Source organism: Odocoileus virginianus, chromosome 31 (genome assembly GCF_023699985.2).
Source record: "Odocoileus virginianus isolate 20LAN1187 ecotype Illinois chromosome 31, Ovbor_1.2, whole genome shotgun sequence".
NCBI classification, from domain to species: domain Eukaryota; kingdom Metazoa; phylum Chordata; class Mammalia; order Artiodactyla; family Cervidae; genus Odocoileus; species Odocoileus virginianus.
Genome location: NC_069704.1, coordinates 36829908 through 36851356, shown reverse-complemented (window position 1 = coordinate 36851356; position 21449 = coordinate 36829908). Strand labels below are relative to the sequence as shown.

Below are 21449 nucleotides of genomic sequence, written 5' to 3'. Positions count from 1 at the left end.
AATACTGAGCATCATTCCTTGTGCTGTACATTGGGTCCTTGTTGGTTTATCTGTTTTGTAACGTGCTTTCGTGCTCAGTCGCTTCAGGTGTGCCCAACTGTAGCCCTCCAGGCTCCTCTGTCCATGGGATTTCCCAGGCAGGAATACTGGAGTGGGTTTCCATTTCCTTCTATAGGGAATCTTCCCAACCCAGGGATCGAACCCTTGACTCCTGCGTCTAATGCATTGGCAGGCAAATTCTTGACCCACTGAGCCACTGGGAAAGCCCCGTTTTTTTGTATCTCAGTGTGTATATATTAACCAAACCTCCTAATTTATCCTTCCCTACACGTTCCTGTTTGGTAACCATGAATTGGTTTTCCATGTCTGTGGATCTATTTCTGTTTTAGAAATTAGTTCGTTTGTATCTTTTTTAAAAAAAGATTCCACATATAAGTGAAGTCATGTGATATTTGTCTTTCTCTGTCTGGCTTACTTCACTTAGGATAATAACCTCTAGGTCTATCCATGTTGTCCATACGGGCAGACAATGCTTTTTTTTTTCTATATTCACTTCTACTTCTTTCATTCAGCTGGGAATCTTTATTATTGTCGTTTATTTATTTTTTGCTTCGGCTCATTAGCTCCACAAATCATGGAGGTAGGAAAAAATGGCAGAACAGATCCCTAGTTGAAGCAAAAAGAGAGTGTAGTTAGAAAACTATGTCCTGAGAGATTGGCAGATAATTTGGGGGTCGCTCTGAGCCTGGTTCCCTCATGGCTTTCCTGGTGGCTCAGTCAGCAAAGAATATGCCTGCAGTGCTGGAGACCCAGATTTGATCCCTTGGTCAGGAAGATCCCCTGGAGAAGGGAATGGCAACTCACTCCAGTATTCTTGCCTGGAAAATCCTGTGGACAGAGGAGCCTGGTGGGCTATGGTCCATGGGATTGCAAAGAGTCAGACATGACTGAGCGACTTCCACTTCACTTCACTTCACTGAGCCCTGTGGAGCGGGGTGGACTTTGTATTTTGGAGACAGTGTAGTTTTTGCTTCAGAGTTAAATGCAAGCCCCACAGAGTATCCCAACAAGAGGCTCAGAACTGGTGGTTTGTTTTAGCGTCTTTTAACATAATTAGATGGGGGCTTCAGCCCTGTGTGTAGAATGGGCATTTAAGTTATTGTCCAAATTGGATGCACTTTTGAGAGTGAAAAGGTTGCTACTAGTTGTTATGCCTGGTGAGCTGCAGTCCACGAGGTCACGGAGTCGGACGTGACTGAGCGACCGAACAGCAATTGTTACGCCAGGACTACAGCGTAGAGCAGGCTGCCCGGGTACACCCCAGTATGTGTCACTCTTCCTCCAAGGGGCTTGCATGGAGTTCTCTTGTCCTCTGAATGCCTCTGAAGGGGAATGACCCAGTGGCTCCTCTCTGGACCCATGCACCAACCTGCAAGGAATCGTAGCAGGGAGCTGCATGGTTCCATCCTTTGCACAAGATACAGTAGAAGAAGGTAAGATGATTTGGAAGGAACAGAAAACGGATACAGTTTGTTGGAGTCTGTGCCCCAGTGCAAACCCTGTACACTGCATTTCTTTTCTTTCTTTCTTTCTTTCAAAGCCTACAGCACCCGGTATTCCCAGGCAGTCTCCCATCCAAGTACTAACCAGGCCCGACCCTGCTTAGCTTCCGAGATCAGATGAGATCGGGCGTGTTCAGGGTGGTATGGCCGTAGACTGTACACAGCATTTCTAATCCTTACGTCGACCCTGAAGATAGCTGGGCTTGTCTTCATGCTGTGGGGCTTCCCAGGTGGCTCAGTGGTAAGGATTTCGAATGCCAGTGCAGGACATGCAGGAGACGCAGGTTCGATCCCTGGGTCAGGAAGATCCTCTGGAAGAGGAAATGGCAACCCACTCCAGTATTCCTGCCTGGGAAATCCTGTGGACAAAGGAGCCTGGTGGGCTATAGCCCCTGGGGTCACAAAGAGTCGGACACGACTGAGCGTGCACATACTCATCCTCAGGCTGTAAATGAATAATGGGAATCCAGAGAAGCCAGGTGACTTGCCTAAAGCCATGGAGCGTGCACGTGTTAGGGCTGGGCTCTTGGCACTCTTGGACCACAGAATAAAGAGCACTGCTTGCTTCTGAACAGTCAAAGAGCGTGCTCATGGGAATTCTCTGGTGGTTCAGTGGTTAGTGCGTGTCACTTCAGTTGTGTCTGACTCTTTTGTGACCCCATGGACTGTAGCCTGCCAGCCAGGCTCCTCTGTCCATGAGATTCTCCAGGCAAGAATACTGGAGTGGGTTGCCATGCCCTCTTCCAGGGGGTCTTCCCAACTCAGGGATTGAACCCACATCTGTTATGTCTCCTGCCTTGGCAGATGGGTTCTTTACCACTAGCACCACATGGGAAGCTCCCAGTGGTTAGTTCTCTTCACTTTCATTGTGGAGGGTGTGGGTTCAATCCCTGGCCAGTAAACTAAGATCCTGCAAGCTACACTGCATGGCCAAACCAACAAATGAAAACAAACCAAAAATCCAGCCCCTCCCCAAAATAAAGAATGTGCTCACCAATGCTGCTCTGTGCCCAGCATCCGGATGCTTCACAGACATCCTGGATGCAGTGCCCACCTGCAGTTTGTGATGGGGCACTGAGCTGCCCGGTCCCCAAGACACAGAAAGATCCTTCAACCCAGCTTGTATGTAGAAGTCATTTTCTGTCACTAGTTCTGAAGGGAGAACTAGTGATCAGCTAGTGATTGTCACCAAGTGGGAGGCTGCGTCCAGCAGGGGAAGATGCTCACTGAGATGGTGGTGTGCCGAGCATCTCTGATCTCCCAACAGAAGTGCAGGATGGATGCCTTAGATGTCCCCCTGCATCCCAGGAGGGATTTGGAGAGCAACCAGGAGGAATGACTCATGCCGTGCATTCATCAACTGAACTTAATCCCTCTTCTGGAGCCCAGGAGCCCTTCTCTATGCACAGCCAGATGGCGGCACGCAAGCCGCTTCAAAGGTCTCCTCGCCCTTGCCTGGGCCCCATCTCTCCCCATTTCTCTGAATCACTTTGGCTCGGCCCCCACTTGCAAGGGTCATAACGCTCAGCCCTTCACAAGCCTGGCTGGGGAACACCTCGGGCACATGGCATTTTTCGAGGAGGAGCAGGAACAGGGAAGATCAAACAGTTTCTCAGACTTGGGGTTGCAGCTCTCTGCATTGTTTTTTCCCTTATGAGATCCTCTAAGGAGAAGCATGAGGTCTAACGGAAAGAATTTGAGGCCTCAACTTCTTGATGACACGTCTTCACAGAGCCAGGAATCAAGAGACCTTAATTCGGGTCTTGACCCTCTGCTCATTAGCTCAGGCAAGTTACCCCACATTTCTGTCTTGGTTTTGTCAGTTGTCAAAAGGGTCAGGATCAGCCTGTCTTGCCTAATAGGGTTGCTGTAAGGATTTTGTGAGATGGTGGGTGTGACACAGCTTGGGCAGGTTCTGTAGGAGGGGAGTAGGCCCTGTAGTCCAGTTTTTTAAAATTTTATTTTATTTTGGTTGCGCCAGATCTTACTTGATGCCTGTGGGATCTTTAATTACAGTGTGTGTGACCTCGTTTCCTGACTTGGGATCAAACCCGTGCCCTCTGCGTTGAGGACTCAGAGTCTTAACCATTGGACCACCAAGGAAGTCCCTGCAGCCCAGTTTTGATCCTGACAGTCAAAACTTTTTTATTTTAAGAACATTTATGTGGCTGCACTGGGTCTTTGTTGTAACATGCAGGATCTTTGTTGATGCATGTAAGATCTAGTATCCTGACCAGGGATCGAAGCTAGGCCCCCTGTAATGGAAGCCCAGTCTTAGTCACTGGGCCACCAGGAAAGCCCAGTCAAAACCCTTTATCATGACACCTGGATCCTGAGAGGTTTGAAGGGCTAACTTTGCTTCCTGGTGGCAGTTGGCTTTAGCAGTCATTTCTCATTTCATTATACACCTCTCCTCTTATTCTTCTTTCACTGAGACTCAATTAAAATGGGCAGTGTGGCTCTGACATGACATTTCCTTGGGCGTTACAGAGTTACCTCTTTACTGTCACCCAAATTTCTTTCCTGGCTGAAAGCATTCAGCTCTGTTTATTGGCGGGTTCTGCCACTCCTTCCCCAAGAAAACATACTTTCCATCTTAGTTTGGTAAAGGAAGATTTTCTTTGCTGAATTTTATATCCTGCTTAGTGGGGTATTCAGAATATCTGATCATTTTCTCTCTTTTTAAAAGATTTTAAAAACTGAATTAATTTTTGACTGTGCTGGGTCTTTGCGCTTGTTTTCTCTAGTTGGGGTGAGTGGGGGCTACTCTAGTTTTGGTGCCTGGGCTTCTCACTGTGGCGGCTTCTCTTGTTGCCGAGAACAGGCTCTGTTGTGGCGCACAGGCGCGTGGTATCTTCCTTGGGACCTGTATCCCTGCGTCAGCAGGTAGATCCTTAACCACCGGACCATTAGGGAAATCCTAAAGTTTTTTTTTTTTTTTTTTAACGTGGAGCATTTTTAAGGTCTTTATTGAATTTGTTACATGATCACTTCTGTTGTTTCATATTTTGATTTTTTTTTTGGCCGCAAGGCATGTGGTATCTTATTAGCTCCCCAAACCAGGGATTGAACCTAAACCCTCTGCATTAAAAGGCAAAGTCTTAACCACTGGACAACTAGGAATGTCCCATGTTCTCTTTTTATAGTTTAGAAAAAGGTGCTTTTAATTGATGGTTGGCTCAAAGGGCAGGTAAAGCCTCAACATCAAAATCTCTGTTGCTGGGGGATGGACACCTGACCCCAGGCTCTAGGTGTGGGCTGTGTCTGGGACGTAGAGGTGATTTGTTGCAGTCGCCTCATTTTGCAGCTGGAACACTGAGGCCCAGGGCTTTCTCCAGGTCTGTGCCCTTTCTCCATAGGGCACACTTAGGTCTGTGGCTGGTGCAGCTTCTGTGCATTTTAGCCCCCTACCGACAGTGAGTGCTGGTAATGGCCAGAGAAGCTTTCCCATTGCACAGACATGCATCTCTAATAGTAAGCTGACTTTCCAGAGGATAACTGAAAAGGGTCTTGCTGTCCCACTTTGAAATGTGAGTTTTCATTAAATGACAAGGCCTCTTAATGAAAGACAAACTGGAAAAGTTGATCAATAAAAGGCAATAGGTTCTGCTCCATCAGGAGATGGAAGGCTGTTGTTCATTCTGGGTCCTTTGGCTTGTGTGGACGGGCTTTTGTTCTGATAGAGTCAGGGGATCCAAAAGTCACATTCTGTGAGACTTTTCTGCCTCTGACAGAAATCCTCTCTTTGTGCTGTCTCCTTGCCAGTTGAAGATGTCCTCTCGCGACTGATAGCTTTTCCATCCATGATTCTGCCAGAAAATGTTATTTTCCTGATTACCTTTCCTCCTCGTGGATTGGTTTGGCCCTGTCTTTTCTTCATTCTCTTTGTCTTTAAGGCAGTTTGCAAAAAGACAGTCTATTCTTATTGTTTCTTCTTAGGAATTGCATCAAGAGGAGATGCTCAGTAACTGGAGTCTCATCAGTTTAGGCTTCATTCACTTATTCTGTCATTATTTATGTGTGAATAAATGTATTGGCTTACACACACTATATTGGCTCTTTAAAAATAAAAAATATATACAATTTATTTACCATAAAATTCACTCTTAAAGTGCACACATTTTTTTTAGGGTATTCACAGAATTGTGCAAACATCACTCCTCTCTAATTTCAGAACGTTCCTTGTGTTGTTCATTAGTCACTCAGTCGTGTCTGACTCTTTGCGACCCCATGGACTGCAGCCCGCCAGGCTCCTCTGTCCATGGGATTTCCCAGGCAAGAATACTGGAGCGGGTTGCCATTTCCTTCTCCAGAGGATCTCCTTGACCCAGGGTTTGAACCAGAGTCTCCTGCGTTGCAAGCAGTTTCTTTACTACTGAGCCACCAGGGAAGCCCTTAGAACATTCTTACTATTCCCCAAAGAAGCTCCATATTAATTAGCAGTTACTTGTAATTTCCCAGACCATGGCAAAAACGAAAACAGAAAGTTCTCTGCTGATTTGCCTGCTCTGGACATTTCATAGAAATGGAATCACACAATGTGTGGTGTTTTCTGTCTGGCTTCTTTCCCTTAGTATGATGTCTTCAAGATGCACATTGTTGAATGTATTAGTACCTTACTCCTTCTTATGGACAAAAAATATGTGGTAGAATATACTACATTTTGCTTATCCATTGATCAGTTGATGGATTTAAGGCTGTTTCCACTTTTTGGCTTTTCTGAATGAATATTATCACTTGTAGGCAAGTTTTTATGTGGACATACATTTTCCTTTCCCTTGGGTATCTTTGCAGGAGCAGAATTGCTGGCTCACATGGTAATTGGATCTTTAACTTTTTGAGGAACTTTCAAACTGTTTTACCAAAGTGAAATTTTACATTCTGACCAACAGCGTCCAAGGGTCCCAATTTCTCCATACCTTCACCAACAACTATTGCTTTCTTTTTAGGATTACAGCCATCCCTAGGGGTGTGAGGTGGTATTTCATTGTGGTTTTGACTCTAGGCTTTATTGTAAAGCCAGTCCACTTGTTCATGGACCTTTAGTCACACTTTTCTTGACCCACGATGTGAGAACTTGGTTTTGAGTATGTTTTCCTCACTCTGCATGGGGATATCAGATGTGAAAAGTATAAAGATGTTCCTAGAGATGAGAAAGAATAATTGAAATTAGGGATGTCCCAGATAAACAGGCTTCCCTGATCGCTCAGCGGGAGACGTGGATTGGGTCCTTGGGTCGGGAAGATCTCCTGGAGGAGGCCATGGCAACCCACTCCAGTATTTTTGCCTGGATAATCTCATGTACTGAGGAGCCTGGTGGACTACAGTTCATGAAGCCGCAAAGAGTCAAACATGACTGAGCAACTAAGCATGCATACATGCAGAAAAACAGGGCTTTCTGTCCTCACCCCTGACAGTCCCAGAAATCCTCACTCTGGGGTTCACTGTCCCTGGCTGGCTGGAATGGCCACTTCCTTCCCTTTCAGACCCCTCTTTGCCCCTCCAGATGCATTGCTGTGTCACCATGGGTCCCAGAGTGAGTCCTGTTTTGCTGTCTTTTATGAATACCCTTTATTCTGCTTGGACTTCCTTGGTAGCTCAGTCGGTAAAGAATCTGACTGCAGTACAAGAGACCCGGGTTCGATCACTGTATCGGGAAAGATCCGCTGGAGAAGGAAATGGCAAACCACTCCAGCATCCTTCCTGGAAAATCCCTTGGACAGAGGAGCCTGGTGGGCTGCAGTCCCTGGGTTGCCGAGTCAGACATGACTGAATGATTTCACAGTGTTTATTCTGCTTGATGGTGGGGTGGGCAGGTAAGAGGTCTTGTACCGGGGAGGTAACTTGGCCGAGGCCTTGTAGCCTCTTTGCTCCAGTGTTCTCTCTGACACTTTCTGTAGACTGCCGGGCCAGGGCAGTCTCTGCCGAGGACCGGAGATCTCCCAGGCTAGTCTGCGCCTGTCTCAGATGGACATCTCCGCTTTCCATAGGCCAGCATAATAAAACTAATCACATCCTGCATCTGTTGCTCACAGTCTTTACTCAGGGTTGCTTTCTGCCTCTGTAAGATCAATTGTTCAGTCGCTCAGTTATGTCTGACTCTTTGCAACCCCATGGACTGCAGCATGCCAGACTTCCCTGTCCTTCACTATCTCCTGGAGTTTGCTCAAACTTATGTCCCTTGAATCAGTGATGACATCCAACTATCTCATCCTCTGTTGTCCCCTTCTCCTGCCTTCTGTCTTTCCCAGCATCAGGGTCTTTTCTAATGAGTCAGCTCTTCACATCAGGTGGCCAAATTATTGGAGCTTCAGCTTCAGCATCAGTTCTTCCAATGAATATTCAAGATTGATTTCCTTTAGGATTGACTGGTTTGATCAAGAAGGTGGGAAATAACTCCCACTTCTGAGGAAATTGCAGAATAGAGAGGTTAAGTGACTTGCCCAAATCCACCCAACTAATATGAGGCTGAAGACGACTCAGACCCTGGTCATCTGGATCCCTGGTCAGCGCCTGTCCTGCTTGGCATGTTGCTGTGGTCATCAGGTGTGATGCATGGTTTCAGTGCATGCCCTGGATCTCAAGGACTCTGTTGTTGCTTTCCGGATGCTTCTGATGTCATAGTGATGAACACCTCATAAAACTGTGAACTGAGAACGGTGCTGGGTGGCTGGGGCTGCATTGATGTGGGTGGAGGGAGAGATAACAACCTGGGAGGATGTGGTCCTTCCCAGTGCCGTTTCAGTATTAGTCTGTGTAATCTCTGTGGTTTCCTCCACTATGAAACCCTGTTCATTCATCCATCAAGTCATTCACACATTCGTGGTCTTTATTAGGCCGCTTGGAGATTCTGGTCTAGCCATTAGGACCGCAGATATGGGCTCTATTCTGTTCTATTGCTGCCTACTGGGGAGACCCACAAAGAAAGGATTACAATAAAATGTGATCATTTTAATTTTTAAAATAAAAGAAAAAATTTTTTTTGACTGTACTGCATGGCTTGTGGGATCTTAATTTCCTAACTAGGGATTGAACCTGTGACCTCGGCAATGAAAGTGTGGAGTCTTAACCACTGGACTTCTGGGGAATTCCCAAAATGTGATCATTTCTAGATGAAGGGTCAGGGGCAACAGAGAAGAAGAAATATTTAAAATGGGCCAGAGATGGTTATGGAAAAACTTCCCCAAATAGGTCCAAGACTTGGATGAAGGCGCTGATGGCTGGTCAGGATTCTGTCCTGGAGTCTGATTGTGGGGTGGGCGTTAGGAGGACGTGTCCAATTAAAAGAGAGGCATGGGTGAGTGGATTGAGGCATGTGGAATTAAGTAAATAAGAGTGTGGAATGCTTTAGAATTTACAAGGAGATCAGTTTTGCTGGGTATATATATATTACCCTGATGATTATGGGGCCAGAATGCCAGTTATTATCACTGTTATTTAACATTATCCTGGAAGTCTTAGTCAATGTAATATGACAGGAAAAATAAAAAGTAACACAGTTGGAAAGCAAAAACCAAATAATTGGTATTTGTTAGGTGGTTTACCTTAAATACTCAAAGGAATTAACTGAAGAAAATAATTGGCTCTAAGAAGAAAGCTTATTAAGATGACTGAGTGTAGAAACAACCTAAGTGACCAAAATAAGTGATTGATTAAGTAAATTATGGCCACTTCTAGAACAAAATGGTATGGAGTCATTAAAAAACATTGTGGAAAGTATTTATTAATATGAGTATGTTCACAGTGTATTGATGGAAAAAAGCAGGGCTTGATCACGTGTCCAATTTGATTTTACCTTTTTTTAGAGAAAAGCTTTATTGAAGTGAATTTAAACTATAAAATTATACTATTTTCATAATATATATGTATGTATAGTGGGTAGGAAAAAAGATTGCATAGGCATACATCAGCATATTAATAATGATTTTCTTTGAATGATGGAATAATAAAAATTTTTCCTTCAATTTTTTGGCATGTAAGTGCTTTCACACTTAAAGGAATTTTATAAAAAGCAAACTCCCTTGAAGTTATCATTTTCATCTGGGTTGCTATCTCTTACCCTTGTCATTCCTGGGAAGAAAGAAAATATAATGTGAGGCAGTGCTTACATTTATGTATAGTCGCGCTGGGGTGTTTGTGTAGCGCCTAAACTCTCCACCATCCACACAGTTATAAAGCGTCATGGAAGCTCCCTGAGCAGCTGGGTCCCTTATCCGGCTTAGATCTTGTTGTCCAGATATACTGGCTGCTAGTCAGAGTCTTCTTAATCAACAAGAAGAAAAAAGACCCATTGAACTGCCAGCCCTCAGCCCGAGATGGGCAGCACATCATGGTACAAGGGCCGGGGTTCAGACTGCAGAGATGTTATGCTATGTTTTTGAATCCAGTCCAGATTCCTAGGAGGAAAACACCCGTCAATTATGCTGGCTCTAGATAGATCCCAGTCAACACATGACATCACCAACTCTTCCTTCCCTGGCCGCCTTTATTTGGAGGGGATGCAAGGAGAATTGTGCAACGTTGGAACAAACAGTAGAGCACGGATCCCCTGTGCTTTTGTTTCTGGGTTGAACTCCAGCCTGGTTGCCACTGTTTTCTTTATTATACACAGAGAGTCTGCCACAGCGGCTTTGCACAAGTGTGTTAGTTGCTCAGTCGTGTCTGACTCTCTGCGACCCCGTGGCCGGTAGCTCACCAGGCTCCTCTGTCCATGGGATTCTCCGGGCAGGAATACTGGAGTGCGTGGCCATGCCCTTCTTTGTACAAGCTTTGTGCAAGGGAGGAATCATTCAGTTGCTAATTAGAGCCCCGTGTTTACGACAGTTCTTGTTTGAACGAGGTGCTCTTGTCCTTATTATGTTATCTGGTGGGTGTCCACATGTGCCGTCCTGAATTACAGTAGGTGTGACCTCACTCTTACTCTGGTCTGTATTTTCAGAGAAAGATGACTGTCACTAGATCCCAGGGTGTGTTTGATTATCTCCTTTGATAGGAGTGTAAATGTGACCTTGTTTGATGAAGGGGCTTGCTATCCTTTCCTGTTATTGACAGTGACCTTGGGCTGGAGCGTTTCGATATGGCTCTTCACATTACGTATGTCAGTCTGTGTGTTTCATTAGGAAGCTGTAAGTCCTTGAGTTTCTGGTCAGGTTCCCTTCCCCACAAGGATCCAGCAGGAAGGAAAACAGACAGATGCAGTCTTTGCACGTGAAAGCCTTGTGGTGTGACTTTTATTTTTTCGTGATGTTCCGCACAGCCCTGTAATCTCTTACTTTTGGCAGGCCGGCCCCGAATCTGTGGTCGCGTAGTCCCAGGCAACCAAAGGCTGAGACAAACAGAGGAAGTGTCATTACTCACATGTTTCCCCCGCCACCTCATCTTGGCCCGACACGGCCAGTGGCCACCCCCTCTTTGAGGTGGAGCTCCTCAGAGCTGAGTCTGACCCAGCCCTACACAGGGTCCTTTTCAGTGGTCTCCCCCCCAGCCCCTAGGGTCCCCGTCCCTCATTAGTTTCCTGCATGCTTTTCATCATTTGTTCGTAGTCTGGAGTTTATTTATGGCAGACTTTGTGGTGAAAACTGGGAAGTCTCTTTGCAGGGCAAGAATAGAGAACACAGATGTAGAGAACAGACTTCTGGACCCAGCAGGGGATGGAGAGGGTGGGCAGAATTGAGAAAGAAGCACTGAAGTGTATACACTACTATATGGAAAATAGTGAGCTAGTGGGAAGCTGCTGTGTAACGCAGGGAGCTCAGCCCGGTGCCCTGCGATGACCTAGAGGGGTCGGGGGTGGTGGTGGGGGTGGGTTCAAGAGGAAGTGGACACGTGTACTTAATGGCTGATTCACTCTGATGTATGGCAGAAACCAACACAACACTGTAAAGCAACTATCCTCCGATTAAAAGTAAAAAAAAAACAACTGGGAAGTCTCTTCCATTTTCTTAAAGCAGCCTGGAGGCCACAGGAGGTAGAGTAGGGAGCTCGCCTCCTACCCTTCCGCCCCCATCACAGGCATGTAGGCACACACTCATGTGCACACATGCATGGGTGCGCACACACACACACACACACACAAGCAGGCACACACACATGTGTGCACACACAAGCAGGCACACACACAAGCAGGTACACATATGTGTGCATGCACATGCATGTGCGAATATATACACACTCATGCACAACACACAGCTTCTGGTCGTCATCCTGGTACCCAGGGCCTTGTGTCTGGTAAAGGATGCTGATGGAATGGGAGGGTCTGCTCAGGAAATCTGCAAATCCTGGAGCTGCCAGTGCTTCCAGCGTTTAGGAAACTCACCTCCTCCTCCCTGCCTGGAGAGCAAAAGGGGAAAACCAGGTCATCCATTGCAGCCTGGAGTTACCATATCCCCGGGGGGCGTTTGAAAATATAAACAGCCTCAATATTCTGAAAGCCTGCTGGAGATTCACACTGCCGTGATGTTTCCAGGGTAAGATCAGGTTTCATTGCTTGTGATTGGAATTACGTGGACTTTCTTCATGATGATTATTTTGTGTTCCCTGCTCTGCTTGGCCGTTTTTTCATAATCCAAATAGATGCATTTCTTCAAGCTTAAGACATTCCATTGGACAGGAAGGATTGTTTCCATCATGGTGTCCTGGGGTCAGAGAGAGGGTGGGGAGGGTGGTTCCCTGGTGGGGGGGTGAAAAGTCTGTACTTAGCCTGTTGACAGAGGGTCTCTATGAAGCTTCCTGCTCTAGCGTTCACTGTCTTTTATTTTATGACCCATGCCTACTTGCTGTGTAAACAGGACAGATTTGTTTTGCTTGTTTTTGTCTAACTCAGTTTTATGCAGGAGACTGTTTGGCTGGATGAATACCTTAAAGTCCTAGGCCTCTCTCCTGGCACTGGGAGCCTCTGGCCTTCTCCTCTCAATAATGTCTTTATCTGCTGCCATCCTACACTGTTACCCCTCATGGGTCCTCCACCTGAGCCTGTCACCCGCCCCTGCCTCCCTGAACCCTGTCCCTGCCACCCAGCCCACAGCAGCGCTGGAGGGTTCTGTGCCCCCACGGTGCCCAAGCCCTGACCCCTTCACATTCTATGTCAAAGCCCAACTGAGCATGTGGAGAAGACTGACTTCATGCCAGGAATTATGTCAAGCAGTCTTATAGGCTCAAGACATTCCTATTTTACTTTCAATGTATTTTGCAAATGGTTGTGTAAGACCTACTCTGGCGGATACTGAGATAAGCCCTTTATAAACACCAGTTCCTAACAACACTGCATGGGAATGTTGTTACCCCCATTTAACAGATAGGAAAAGTGAGGCCTAGAGAACGTGAAGGATTCAGAGTTGTAAAGATAGTGGATGGCAGAGCTGGGTGTCAGCTCAGCTTCCAACTGGTGCTCTAACTTTAAAAAAAATTATTATTTTAGATTAATTTTTAATCTAAAGTTAAGTTTCAGCTGTAAAATTAATTTTTCTTGGAATGTCTCTAGTTGCAGTGCGTGGGCTTCTCATTACTGTGGCTTCTTTTGTTGCGGAGCATGGGCCCCAGAGCACAGGCTCAGTGGTTGTGGTTTAAGGGCTTCATTGCCCTGCAGCATGTGGGATCTTCCCGGACCAGGGATCGAACCCATGTCCCCTGCATTGGCAGGCAGACTCCCAACCACTGGAGGACCAGGCAAGTCCCTACGCTCACAAACATGGGCATATTTGATGGGTGGGGTTGAAGCCCCGTTGTCTGATCAGGGCGTTTGAGAGTCAGCTGGCTCGCAGGTTGTGCAGTCCCTGTCCGTGAGGATCCTCAGGACTTCAGACAGCTTAGAGGAATTCCAGGACCCGAGCACGAGCCTCAGGCACACTCAGTGTTTCTCCCACCACCGATGCATGGATGCGAGGGGCCGCATACTTGGCTTGTCTCCAGACGGAGACTCAGCGTGCCGGTCTAATTACAGGAAACAGGGCCCTCTCCACAGTTAGTCAATGATTTCGACATCTCTTGGAGAAATTCTGCATGGACCTGGAGTTGGAGGCTTTGCCTTCTAACGAGTTTGGCTGGAATGCTCACCTCTGGCTTCCCTTGCCTGCTCCCCCGGGCCATGGTTTCATCAGGCTGCTTTGCAGCGGGCACTTCCTGTTCAGTGTCTTATCTGTCTGTAAGCAATCATGGAGCTGAGAGAAAGCACAGCTGTGCTCTCGGCTCTCGGGGCCCAGGGGCCTGGGCTGTTGCCTTGGCTTGCTGGCCTCACAAGGCGGCCTTGAGGGGATCAGCTTATGAGTCAAATGGACAAAGCTAAGAGAAGGTATGAGGGGACTGGAGAAGTGAGATGGTGGCCATCACCATTTCATCATATCCTGGTTAAATTGTCAGTAACCTCTTTGTCTAGCGGGTTGATCTGCTCTATAAGAGTATTGCTTCGTCCCCTACTTGGGTCTTGGAAGGTGGCCATTGATCTAAAACAGAGACGGCTTAGAATAGTGAAAAGAGCTTTGTTTTTATTCCCTTAAATAGCAGGCAAATAAAGTGAAAATAGCAGCACTGGCTGGGGTGACATCCTGATGCGTGCCTAGAGGCGGTATGAAGCGATGATGCTCTGGAATGCAACATGTTCATCTGTATTAAGAACTGTAGCTCACCCAATAAGCTCACTCGATGCTAGAACCCTCTCCAGAGAAAACCATTTAAAGTTAGGTTTAACTTTAACCCTGACTGTCCAGTGGTTGAACTTAGGGCTTTCACTGCTGGTGTCTGAGTTCGATTCCTTGTAGGGGAACCAAGATCCCATAAGCCATGTGGAGTGGCTGGAAAAGAAAAAAAACGTAAGGGGAAGTTATTTACATGAACGTGTCCATAGGAACGTTATGTATAATAGAGGAAAAGTGGACGCATTCTATAGGTTCAACACAAGGGAATGGTGAAGAAAGTCGTAATAGATTCTTCAAAGAATAATTCTCATAAAAAATGGAATTACGAAGACTCTAAGACAACATGGTATTAAGAAAAAAGCCACAGTTAAGTGAATGTGCCCTATGATTATACCCACGTAAAACAGATACACATGAAAATTGTATAAATATTAATTACATTAAATTTGTTCATAGTACTTTTTAGTTCTACTGTATCCTTCTACTTTTCTGTATATTCATTCTATTAATTTTTGAGAGTTTGATATTGAAACTCCAACAAAAAATCTTAATTTATCTACTTAAAAAATAATTGTAATATAGAGTGGAACTACATGTAATTTTGTTCTGTATTTTCCAAGTGTCCTGTAAAAGGGTTGCATAATTTCATAATTTAAAAAATAAAAAAGAAAAAAACAAAAAAGAAACAATATATACATGCCAGATCTGGAAGATGATCTAGAAACTGGAAGATGATCTAGAAAAAAGATGAATAGTTATGATTGGGATGGTGGGATTGTAGGTAATATTTTCTCCTGTTAATAAGAAAAGTAAAGGAAACAGTACAGATTTTGGATTCAGACCTGGGATTAGTTCTGGTATTGCTACATTTTGTTATGTGTCTCTAGCAACTCTTCAAACTTCCTGGGACTCAGTTTCCTCATCAGTAAAAAGCTAGAACCATTTCCAAGGGTCTCTGGATCTGAGCCTGATTGTAGCCACTAATGGTCTCTTCAAGTGGAGTCTGCTAGACTGTTTATGTCAATAAACAATTTGTAAAAAAAACAAAAAACAAACAAAAAACAACTTGTGGGCAGTTAGTGCCATCATTGTGCACAAACTGTGAAGTCCCGTAAGCATTCTTGGTGGCCCTGGACCTGCTGTCACCATTCACGGCTTGATGACGCTTTTCCTGAAAAGCTGCTGCTGTGCACATCTACCTCAAGTGAGCAGAGAGCAAACTCTTACATCCCTGGAGGCTGGTTTTGAAGCTCTTCCTGGTGAAGCAGGTGATTTCCTTCCCTCCCCATGCCAACCAGTTGCCTCTGGTGGGCCCCTTCCTGGAAGGTTGACCCCATGTTGCCTGCAGATGGGCTCTCAGACTCTCCATGTCTGCTTTTGATGAGTCAAGGAGAGGATTTCTGTGCATCATTTGGTTTGTAAATCCTCTTCAAGGATTTACACATCATAAATGGCCCTTCATTGCCACACAAAGATTGCGTTAGCTCTGCCTTTGATCATGCATGCAAGGAGGCCGTGTGCAAACTATACCCCAGCCTCAAAGAGAAAGGCTTTACGAGGTGCTGACATATTGACAAGCTCTTACCTGGTGCCCCAAATTGAATTTCAGTGACTCAGGTTGGCTGTATCCCCTCTGTCCACCGGGTTAAGTTCATTAGTTGCCTGCTTAAGTGAACCTGCATATGTTTTCGATGATGGAAGGGGGTTTAGGTTTGAAAAGTTGAGGTGTGTTCTTGATAGAAGGTGGTGGTTTGTTGTGGCTGTTGAACAAGGCAGGTTAGGAGTTGAGCTCTGAAACAGTGTCTGCAGAACTGCAGGTGAGTCCCGTAGCCTCCAGTTTCCTTGTCTGTGATGTGAGCATTGTGAAACTGCCCTGTCTGCCTGATTTGAGCATCACCTGATCAGGCACACCATAGCACTTTGTGGACTACTTGCTATAGAGCTGTACCAAGGTGAGGTTGATATTGTTGCCATCAAGCAAACATTGGCATGACATTATAAAATAATTTAATGGTCCTGTTCCTATTTTTAAAAATTTCTGTAGGTAGGAGTAGATATGTTTTCGTAAAGTGAGGAGCTTTGGTTATGCCTTGTGCTAAATTGTGAAAATGGATTGAAAAGCCAAGAGGCCTTTCCATGATCATCGTTCGAATCGGAACTAATGCTGGGTTTGGAATCTGGGTCTTCTCTCTGCCCTGCTCCTCACCTCTCCTTTCCCACCCTCTGTCTCTAGCTCTGATTCCTGGGCTCTCTAGGTTGCCTTCCAGCAGCCTGGAAGGAATGGTCAGCCTCCTTCCAGCAGGCCCAGGCCACGGGAAGGGAAGTCTGGGGGTCAGAGGGCATGGGCTGCAGGCATGGGGAGCTCCAGGTGCCCACGTGCAGCTTCTGGATGCACAGATGCCTGTGGGCAGCAGGGGCCAGGCTTCCAGCTGCTTGGCATAGGGGTTTGCCTGAGACTGAAGAGGGCGCAGGCCCCCAGATCCATCCCCCAGTGCGTACTGAGTCTGAGGCCAAGGGTGAGTCAGGACACAGGAAACTGCTGTGTCTGGGAGATGGGATATTGCTGCTTTGGGGAGTCACACCAGGATGGTGTGGGCAGTGCTGGGATGAACCCAGGGTGGTTTCAGGCGGGGGGAGGCAAGGGTGCAGTGGGCCGAGAGTGAAGGGGGGCGGAAACATGGGGTGATGACAGCATTCACCCCTTTCCAGAGCTTGGCAGGAGAGGCAGGGCAGGAAGTGAGCAGCAGCCTGAGGATGGACCAGTGTCATTCTTATGTGTAGCTTTCGGTATATGGGGTTGGCCCAAAAGTTTGTTCAGGTTTTTCCATACATCTGTGGAAAAGCTCAAACAAAGCTTTTGGCCAACCCAGTATTTTTTTTTCCCCAAATAATACTAAAATAGTATTTTAGGAGCAGAGTTTGTTTGCTCCATAGCTGGTTACTCATCAGATCAGTGAAGAGGCTGTTTGTTTGTTTTATAAATACATTTTACTGACTCCTGCCATGGCCTTTATTCCCACCAGATCTCTAGCTTAATGATTCTAGCAGTGATCACTGGACACTGAATGGTTTCTTGTGGCTCGACATGGTTGATATGAACATGTGTGTTCAGTTGCTTAGTCGTGTCTGACTCTGTGACTCCATGGACCTGCCCAGCTCCTCTCTCCCTGGAATTTCCTAGGCAAGAGTGCTGGAGTGAGTTGCCATTTCCTCCTCCAGGGGATCCTTCCGACCCAGGCATCAAACCCTCATCGCCTGTGTCTCCTGCATTGCAGGCAGATTCTTTACCCACTGAGCCACTGGGGAATACTTGCTTAGTTTTAAAAGGAAGATAATGTTGAAGGAGGCTTGGGAAAGACAGATAGAAAAGTATGACCCTGGTGCCTCAAGGTTCGAGCAGTTGGTATGCCTGCGATTGTTCTAGATAGTTCTAGCTTTTAGGAAAATGCTTCCTTGCATGGCAGGAGAAGCAGAATATTTGCACAAGGCGAGTAGTTAGCCCTGGCGGCATGTGGTTTAGAGGCATTTTAATATTTCACAAAGGGATTTACGAGGGAGTGTTCCTTATGAAGTGTTGTATTAATAACTCTGTCTTCCCTGCTGGTCATTTGGAGCACGCTTGTGTAGCAGGCACTCTTCAGTTGGTTTCTGTATTGACTCATTTTCACCTCACTAGAAACCTGCGGGTTAGGTACTCGTATCAATCCCATTTTACAGATGAGGAATGTCAAGTCCCCAGAGGTTGACTGTTTCACCCACAGTCACATGATGAAGAGATGGCAGAACAGGCCAGGAACTCCGTCATCTGACCTAGCCTCTCCTCCCCTGCGTCTCCCATATTCCCCGGCGCAGGTGCGTTCTCTTCCTTTTCTGCCTCTTTTGAGGACAAAAACCATGTTATCCTAACTGGCAGCCCGGACTCCCCAAAGGCTGTTATCTCTCCAGCAACAAAAGCCACACTCTGCTGAATAGGTCTCCGGCCTTTGGCTGAGGAGACGCTGGCCCGGCAGCTCCAGCGATAAGCCAGCGGTGGCTGTGCTGCCATCTCCCTGGTGGTTTGCTTTTAATTCAGGTCCATTAATTTATCTCAGATGGAAACAGGAGGCCAACACGCACACAGCTAAGCGTGGGGCCTGGAGAAGGAGGCCCAGTGCTGATTCTGGAACGGGGGGCTGGAGAGGGGCCCTTCTGATAGGGTAAAGGCCCCAGGGAGCACGGGCGGTGTGTGTACTGACTACAGGAGATTCTAGGCCTGCGCTCCAGTGCTCTGTGTTTGAGGCTCCAGAGAGGCAGGGGGAGAGCCTTCGGTGGGACCCGGCAGGACTGACTCCCCACACCCATCTTCCTCCTGCTCCATCTGCTTATCCTCCCAGCAGGCTTGGAATATGGTTCCTGTCCAGCCCCCTCAATTCCAGGACAAGGACTGCGGGGGTGACTTTTCTGGCATCTCTGTATGCTCTAAATATGAAGAACTGATTAGAAACACTAACTGCTGGCCTTTTAAAAATCTGGGGTCTTAGATTATGTCAGGGCTGACTTCCCAGGTGTGATGTTGTATGCACTTTAGCAAGATATTGCCCTTGTGGAGGGGGTACCAGACTGGGTGGAGGGTCTGAGGCTCTCTCTGTGTCATTTCTTACAACTACATGTGAATCTTTAATTACCGTGATGGTGTGCTTATCATTACCAAAATCGTGTGCTTAGTCACTCAGTTGTGTCCGACTCTTTGTGACCCCATGGATTAGCCCGCCGGGCTCCTCTGTCCATGGGATTCTCCAGGCAAGAGTACTGGAGTGGGTTGCCAAGATCCACCAGGGGATCTTCCTGACCCAGGGATCGAGCCTGCATCTCCTGTGTCTGCTACACTGCAGGTGGATTCTTTACCTGCTGGGCCGTCTAGTCCGCCACAAATACCATTGTTGTTGCTTAGTTGCTAAGTCCTGTCCGACTCTTTGCAGCTCCATGGACTTTAAATAGGGTCTTTTAAATACTGCAAACTCCAAAGAGGCCCTAGATTTGAATTTTCCAGGAGCAGCAATGTATTTACATGGCGTTAACACTTTGCTGATATCCAGAACACGTAACAATAGGATACCAAAACCACTCAAGGCAGTAAAAAGCAATGAAGTGCTGATAGAGGCTATAATGGACGAACCATGAAAACACCATGCTAATTGCAAGAAGCCAGACACAAAAGACCACATGCTGTATGATTCTTTTTTTATATGAAATATCCAGAGAGACAGAAAGCAAATTAATGGTCCCTTAGGGCTGGGAGTTGAGAGATGGGGGGGTGGGGGTGGGGAGGGGCTGCTGATGAGTATGGGGTTTCTTTTTTTGGGTGATGTTCTACAATTAGATTGTGGTGACGGTTGCAGAACTCTGTGACGAGACTAAAAACCATTGAACTGTACAGTTTAAATGTGTAAATTGACTGGTATGTGTATTATATCGCAATAAAGCTATTTAAAAAAGTGTAACGTCCTTTGACAGTTTTAAAAGAAATAATAAAAGTCCTTGGGAAAGAGCTGGTGTCCTCTAGATGCAAGCACTTCCAGACACTGGTTGGAATGCCTCAATTCAGGCCACTGTCTTGGGGCATGTTTTGGCTCCCTCATAAACCAGATTCACAGGCCCTCCACTGAAACCACAGTGGTGTTTCTGATGCTCCTCCTGAGGGTATGAAACCTCAGCACATGCCAGACATTTCACCAGGTGCTTTCACATGCTTTCTTTTTTTTTTTTTTTTTAAGGTTTTATAATTTTTTTTCATTTATTTTTATTAGTTGGAGGCTAATTACTTTACCATATTGTAGTGGTTTTTGTCATACATTGACATGAATCAGCCATGGATTTACATGTATTCCCCATCCCGATCCCCCCTCCCACCTCTTTCTTTTTGTAAAAATTTGATTTATTTATTTATTTTTAGCTGTGCTGGGTCTTCGTTGCTGCATGGGCTTTTCTCTAGTTGCAGCGAGCAGGGGATACTCTCCAGTAACCGTGTGTGGGCTTCTGATTCTGGTGGCTTTTCTTGTTGTGGAGCACACGCTCTAGGGCACATGGGCTTCAGTGTTGCAGCTCTGGGCTCTAGAGCCCAGGCTCAATAGTTGTGGTGAACTGGGCGTAGTTGCTCCGCAGTATGGGGATCTTGTGAGACCAGAGATCAAACCTGGGTCTCTCGCTTTGGCAGGCGGATTCTTTTCCACTGAGCCCCTTGGGAAGCTTTCACATGCTTTCTTGAACTTCTCAAGGCCCTGCATGCATGGATGCTTGATGCCCATGTTTCATATGTGAAGAGGTGGTGGTTCCAAGGAATATATACAGCAGAAGGGTGATGCTGTGGGAGTCAGCATCAGAACGTGGGGCTCACCGACCCCAAAGACCATCTTCTTTTCCTTGCCTGCTACCAGACTGGGTTGATGAGTTGTCCCTCTAAAGACAGAAGCCAGGCCCTCCCAGGGACAGATGGCTTAGGACAGTCACCAGGGAAAAGGCCTGTGGGTGCCATGCAAGTCGTTTCCAGGCTCTGTCCTCCTCCTCGGGGCATCTCTGCTCCCTCCGGAAATGACTGTGACACTCTGCCCTGTTCTCTGGAGCAGCTCTTCCCAGGAGACCTTCTGTGGAAAGAGAACTGTGGGAAAACATGAGGAGTCATTTCGTGGACACGTTTCGGAGTGTCGTTCATTCTGGCAGGAAATGTGTTTATTCCCCAAAGTCCTCAGCTTTGCCTGAGTCCTGAGTTTTCAAGGGTTCATAACTCTAAGAGCTGTTTTTGGATAGGGAGGGAACCGGATATTTTTGGTACGTGATAAAGCTGTTGTGTAGAAAACAGGACCCTGATGGTAAAAGCGGCACAAGTGAATGACCTTGGCGAGGGGAGTCAGTGGGAAAAGGTTTGCACTCGGCTTCCCTGGTGGCTCAGGGTAAAGAATCCTCCTGCGAGTGAAGGAGACAGGGTTCGACCCCGGGTCAGAAAGATCCCCTGGAGAAGGAAATGGCAACCCATTCCAGTATTCTGGCCTGGGAAATCCCATGGACAGAGGAGCCTGGTGGGCTACCTTCCACGGGGTCACAAAGAGTCGGACACGACTGAGCGACTAGACGATAATAACAGCAAGTGATACTTAGGGTGGTCCCAGGAAGATCCCTCAGCTCCTGGGGAACTTATGAAAAGTGCAGATTCTCAGGTCCCCGCCCAGGCCTACAGACTTTGAAAGTCTGGGAGTGATGTCCAGGAAACTGGGTTTTAATTAGC

The 21449-nt window shown here is 46.6% G+C and overlaps 1 protein-coding gene and 1 non-coding gene across 3 annotated transcripts in view; one reads left to right on the top strand and one right to left on the bottom strand.

Annotated features, from left to right (window-relative positions):
• DPYSL2 (dihydropyrimidinase like 2) overlaps nucleotides 1-21449 on the top strand; it is a 118762-nt gene that overhangs the window by 57610 nt on the left and 39703 nt on the right. The gene's annotated exons all lie outside the window — the stretch shown is intronic.
• On the bottom strand, nucleotides 1599-1717 carry LOC139032482 (5S ribosomal RNA). The gene has a single exon (XR_011485037.1). It is a non-coding gene; the product is annotated as a 5S ribosomal RNA (ribosomal RNA).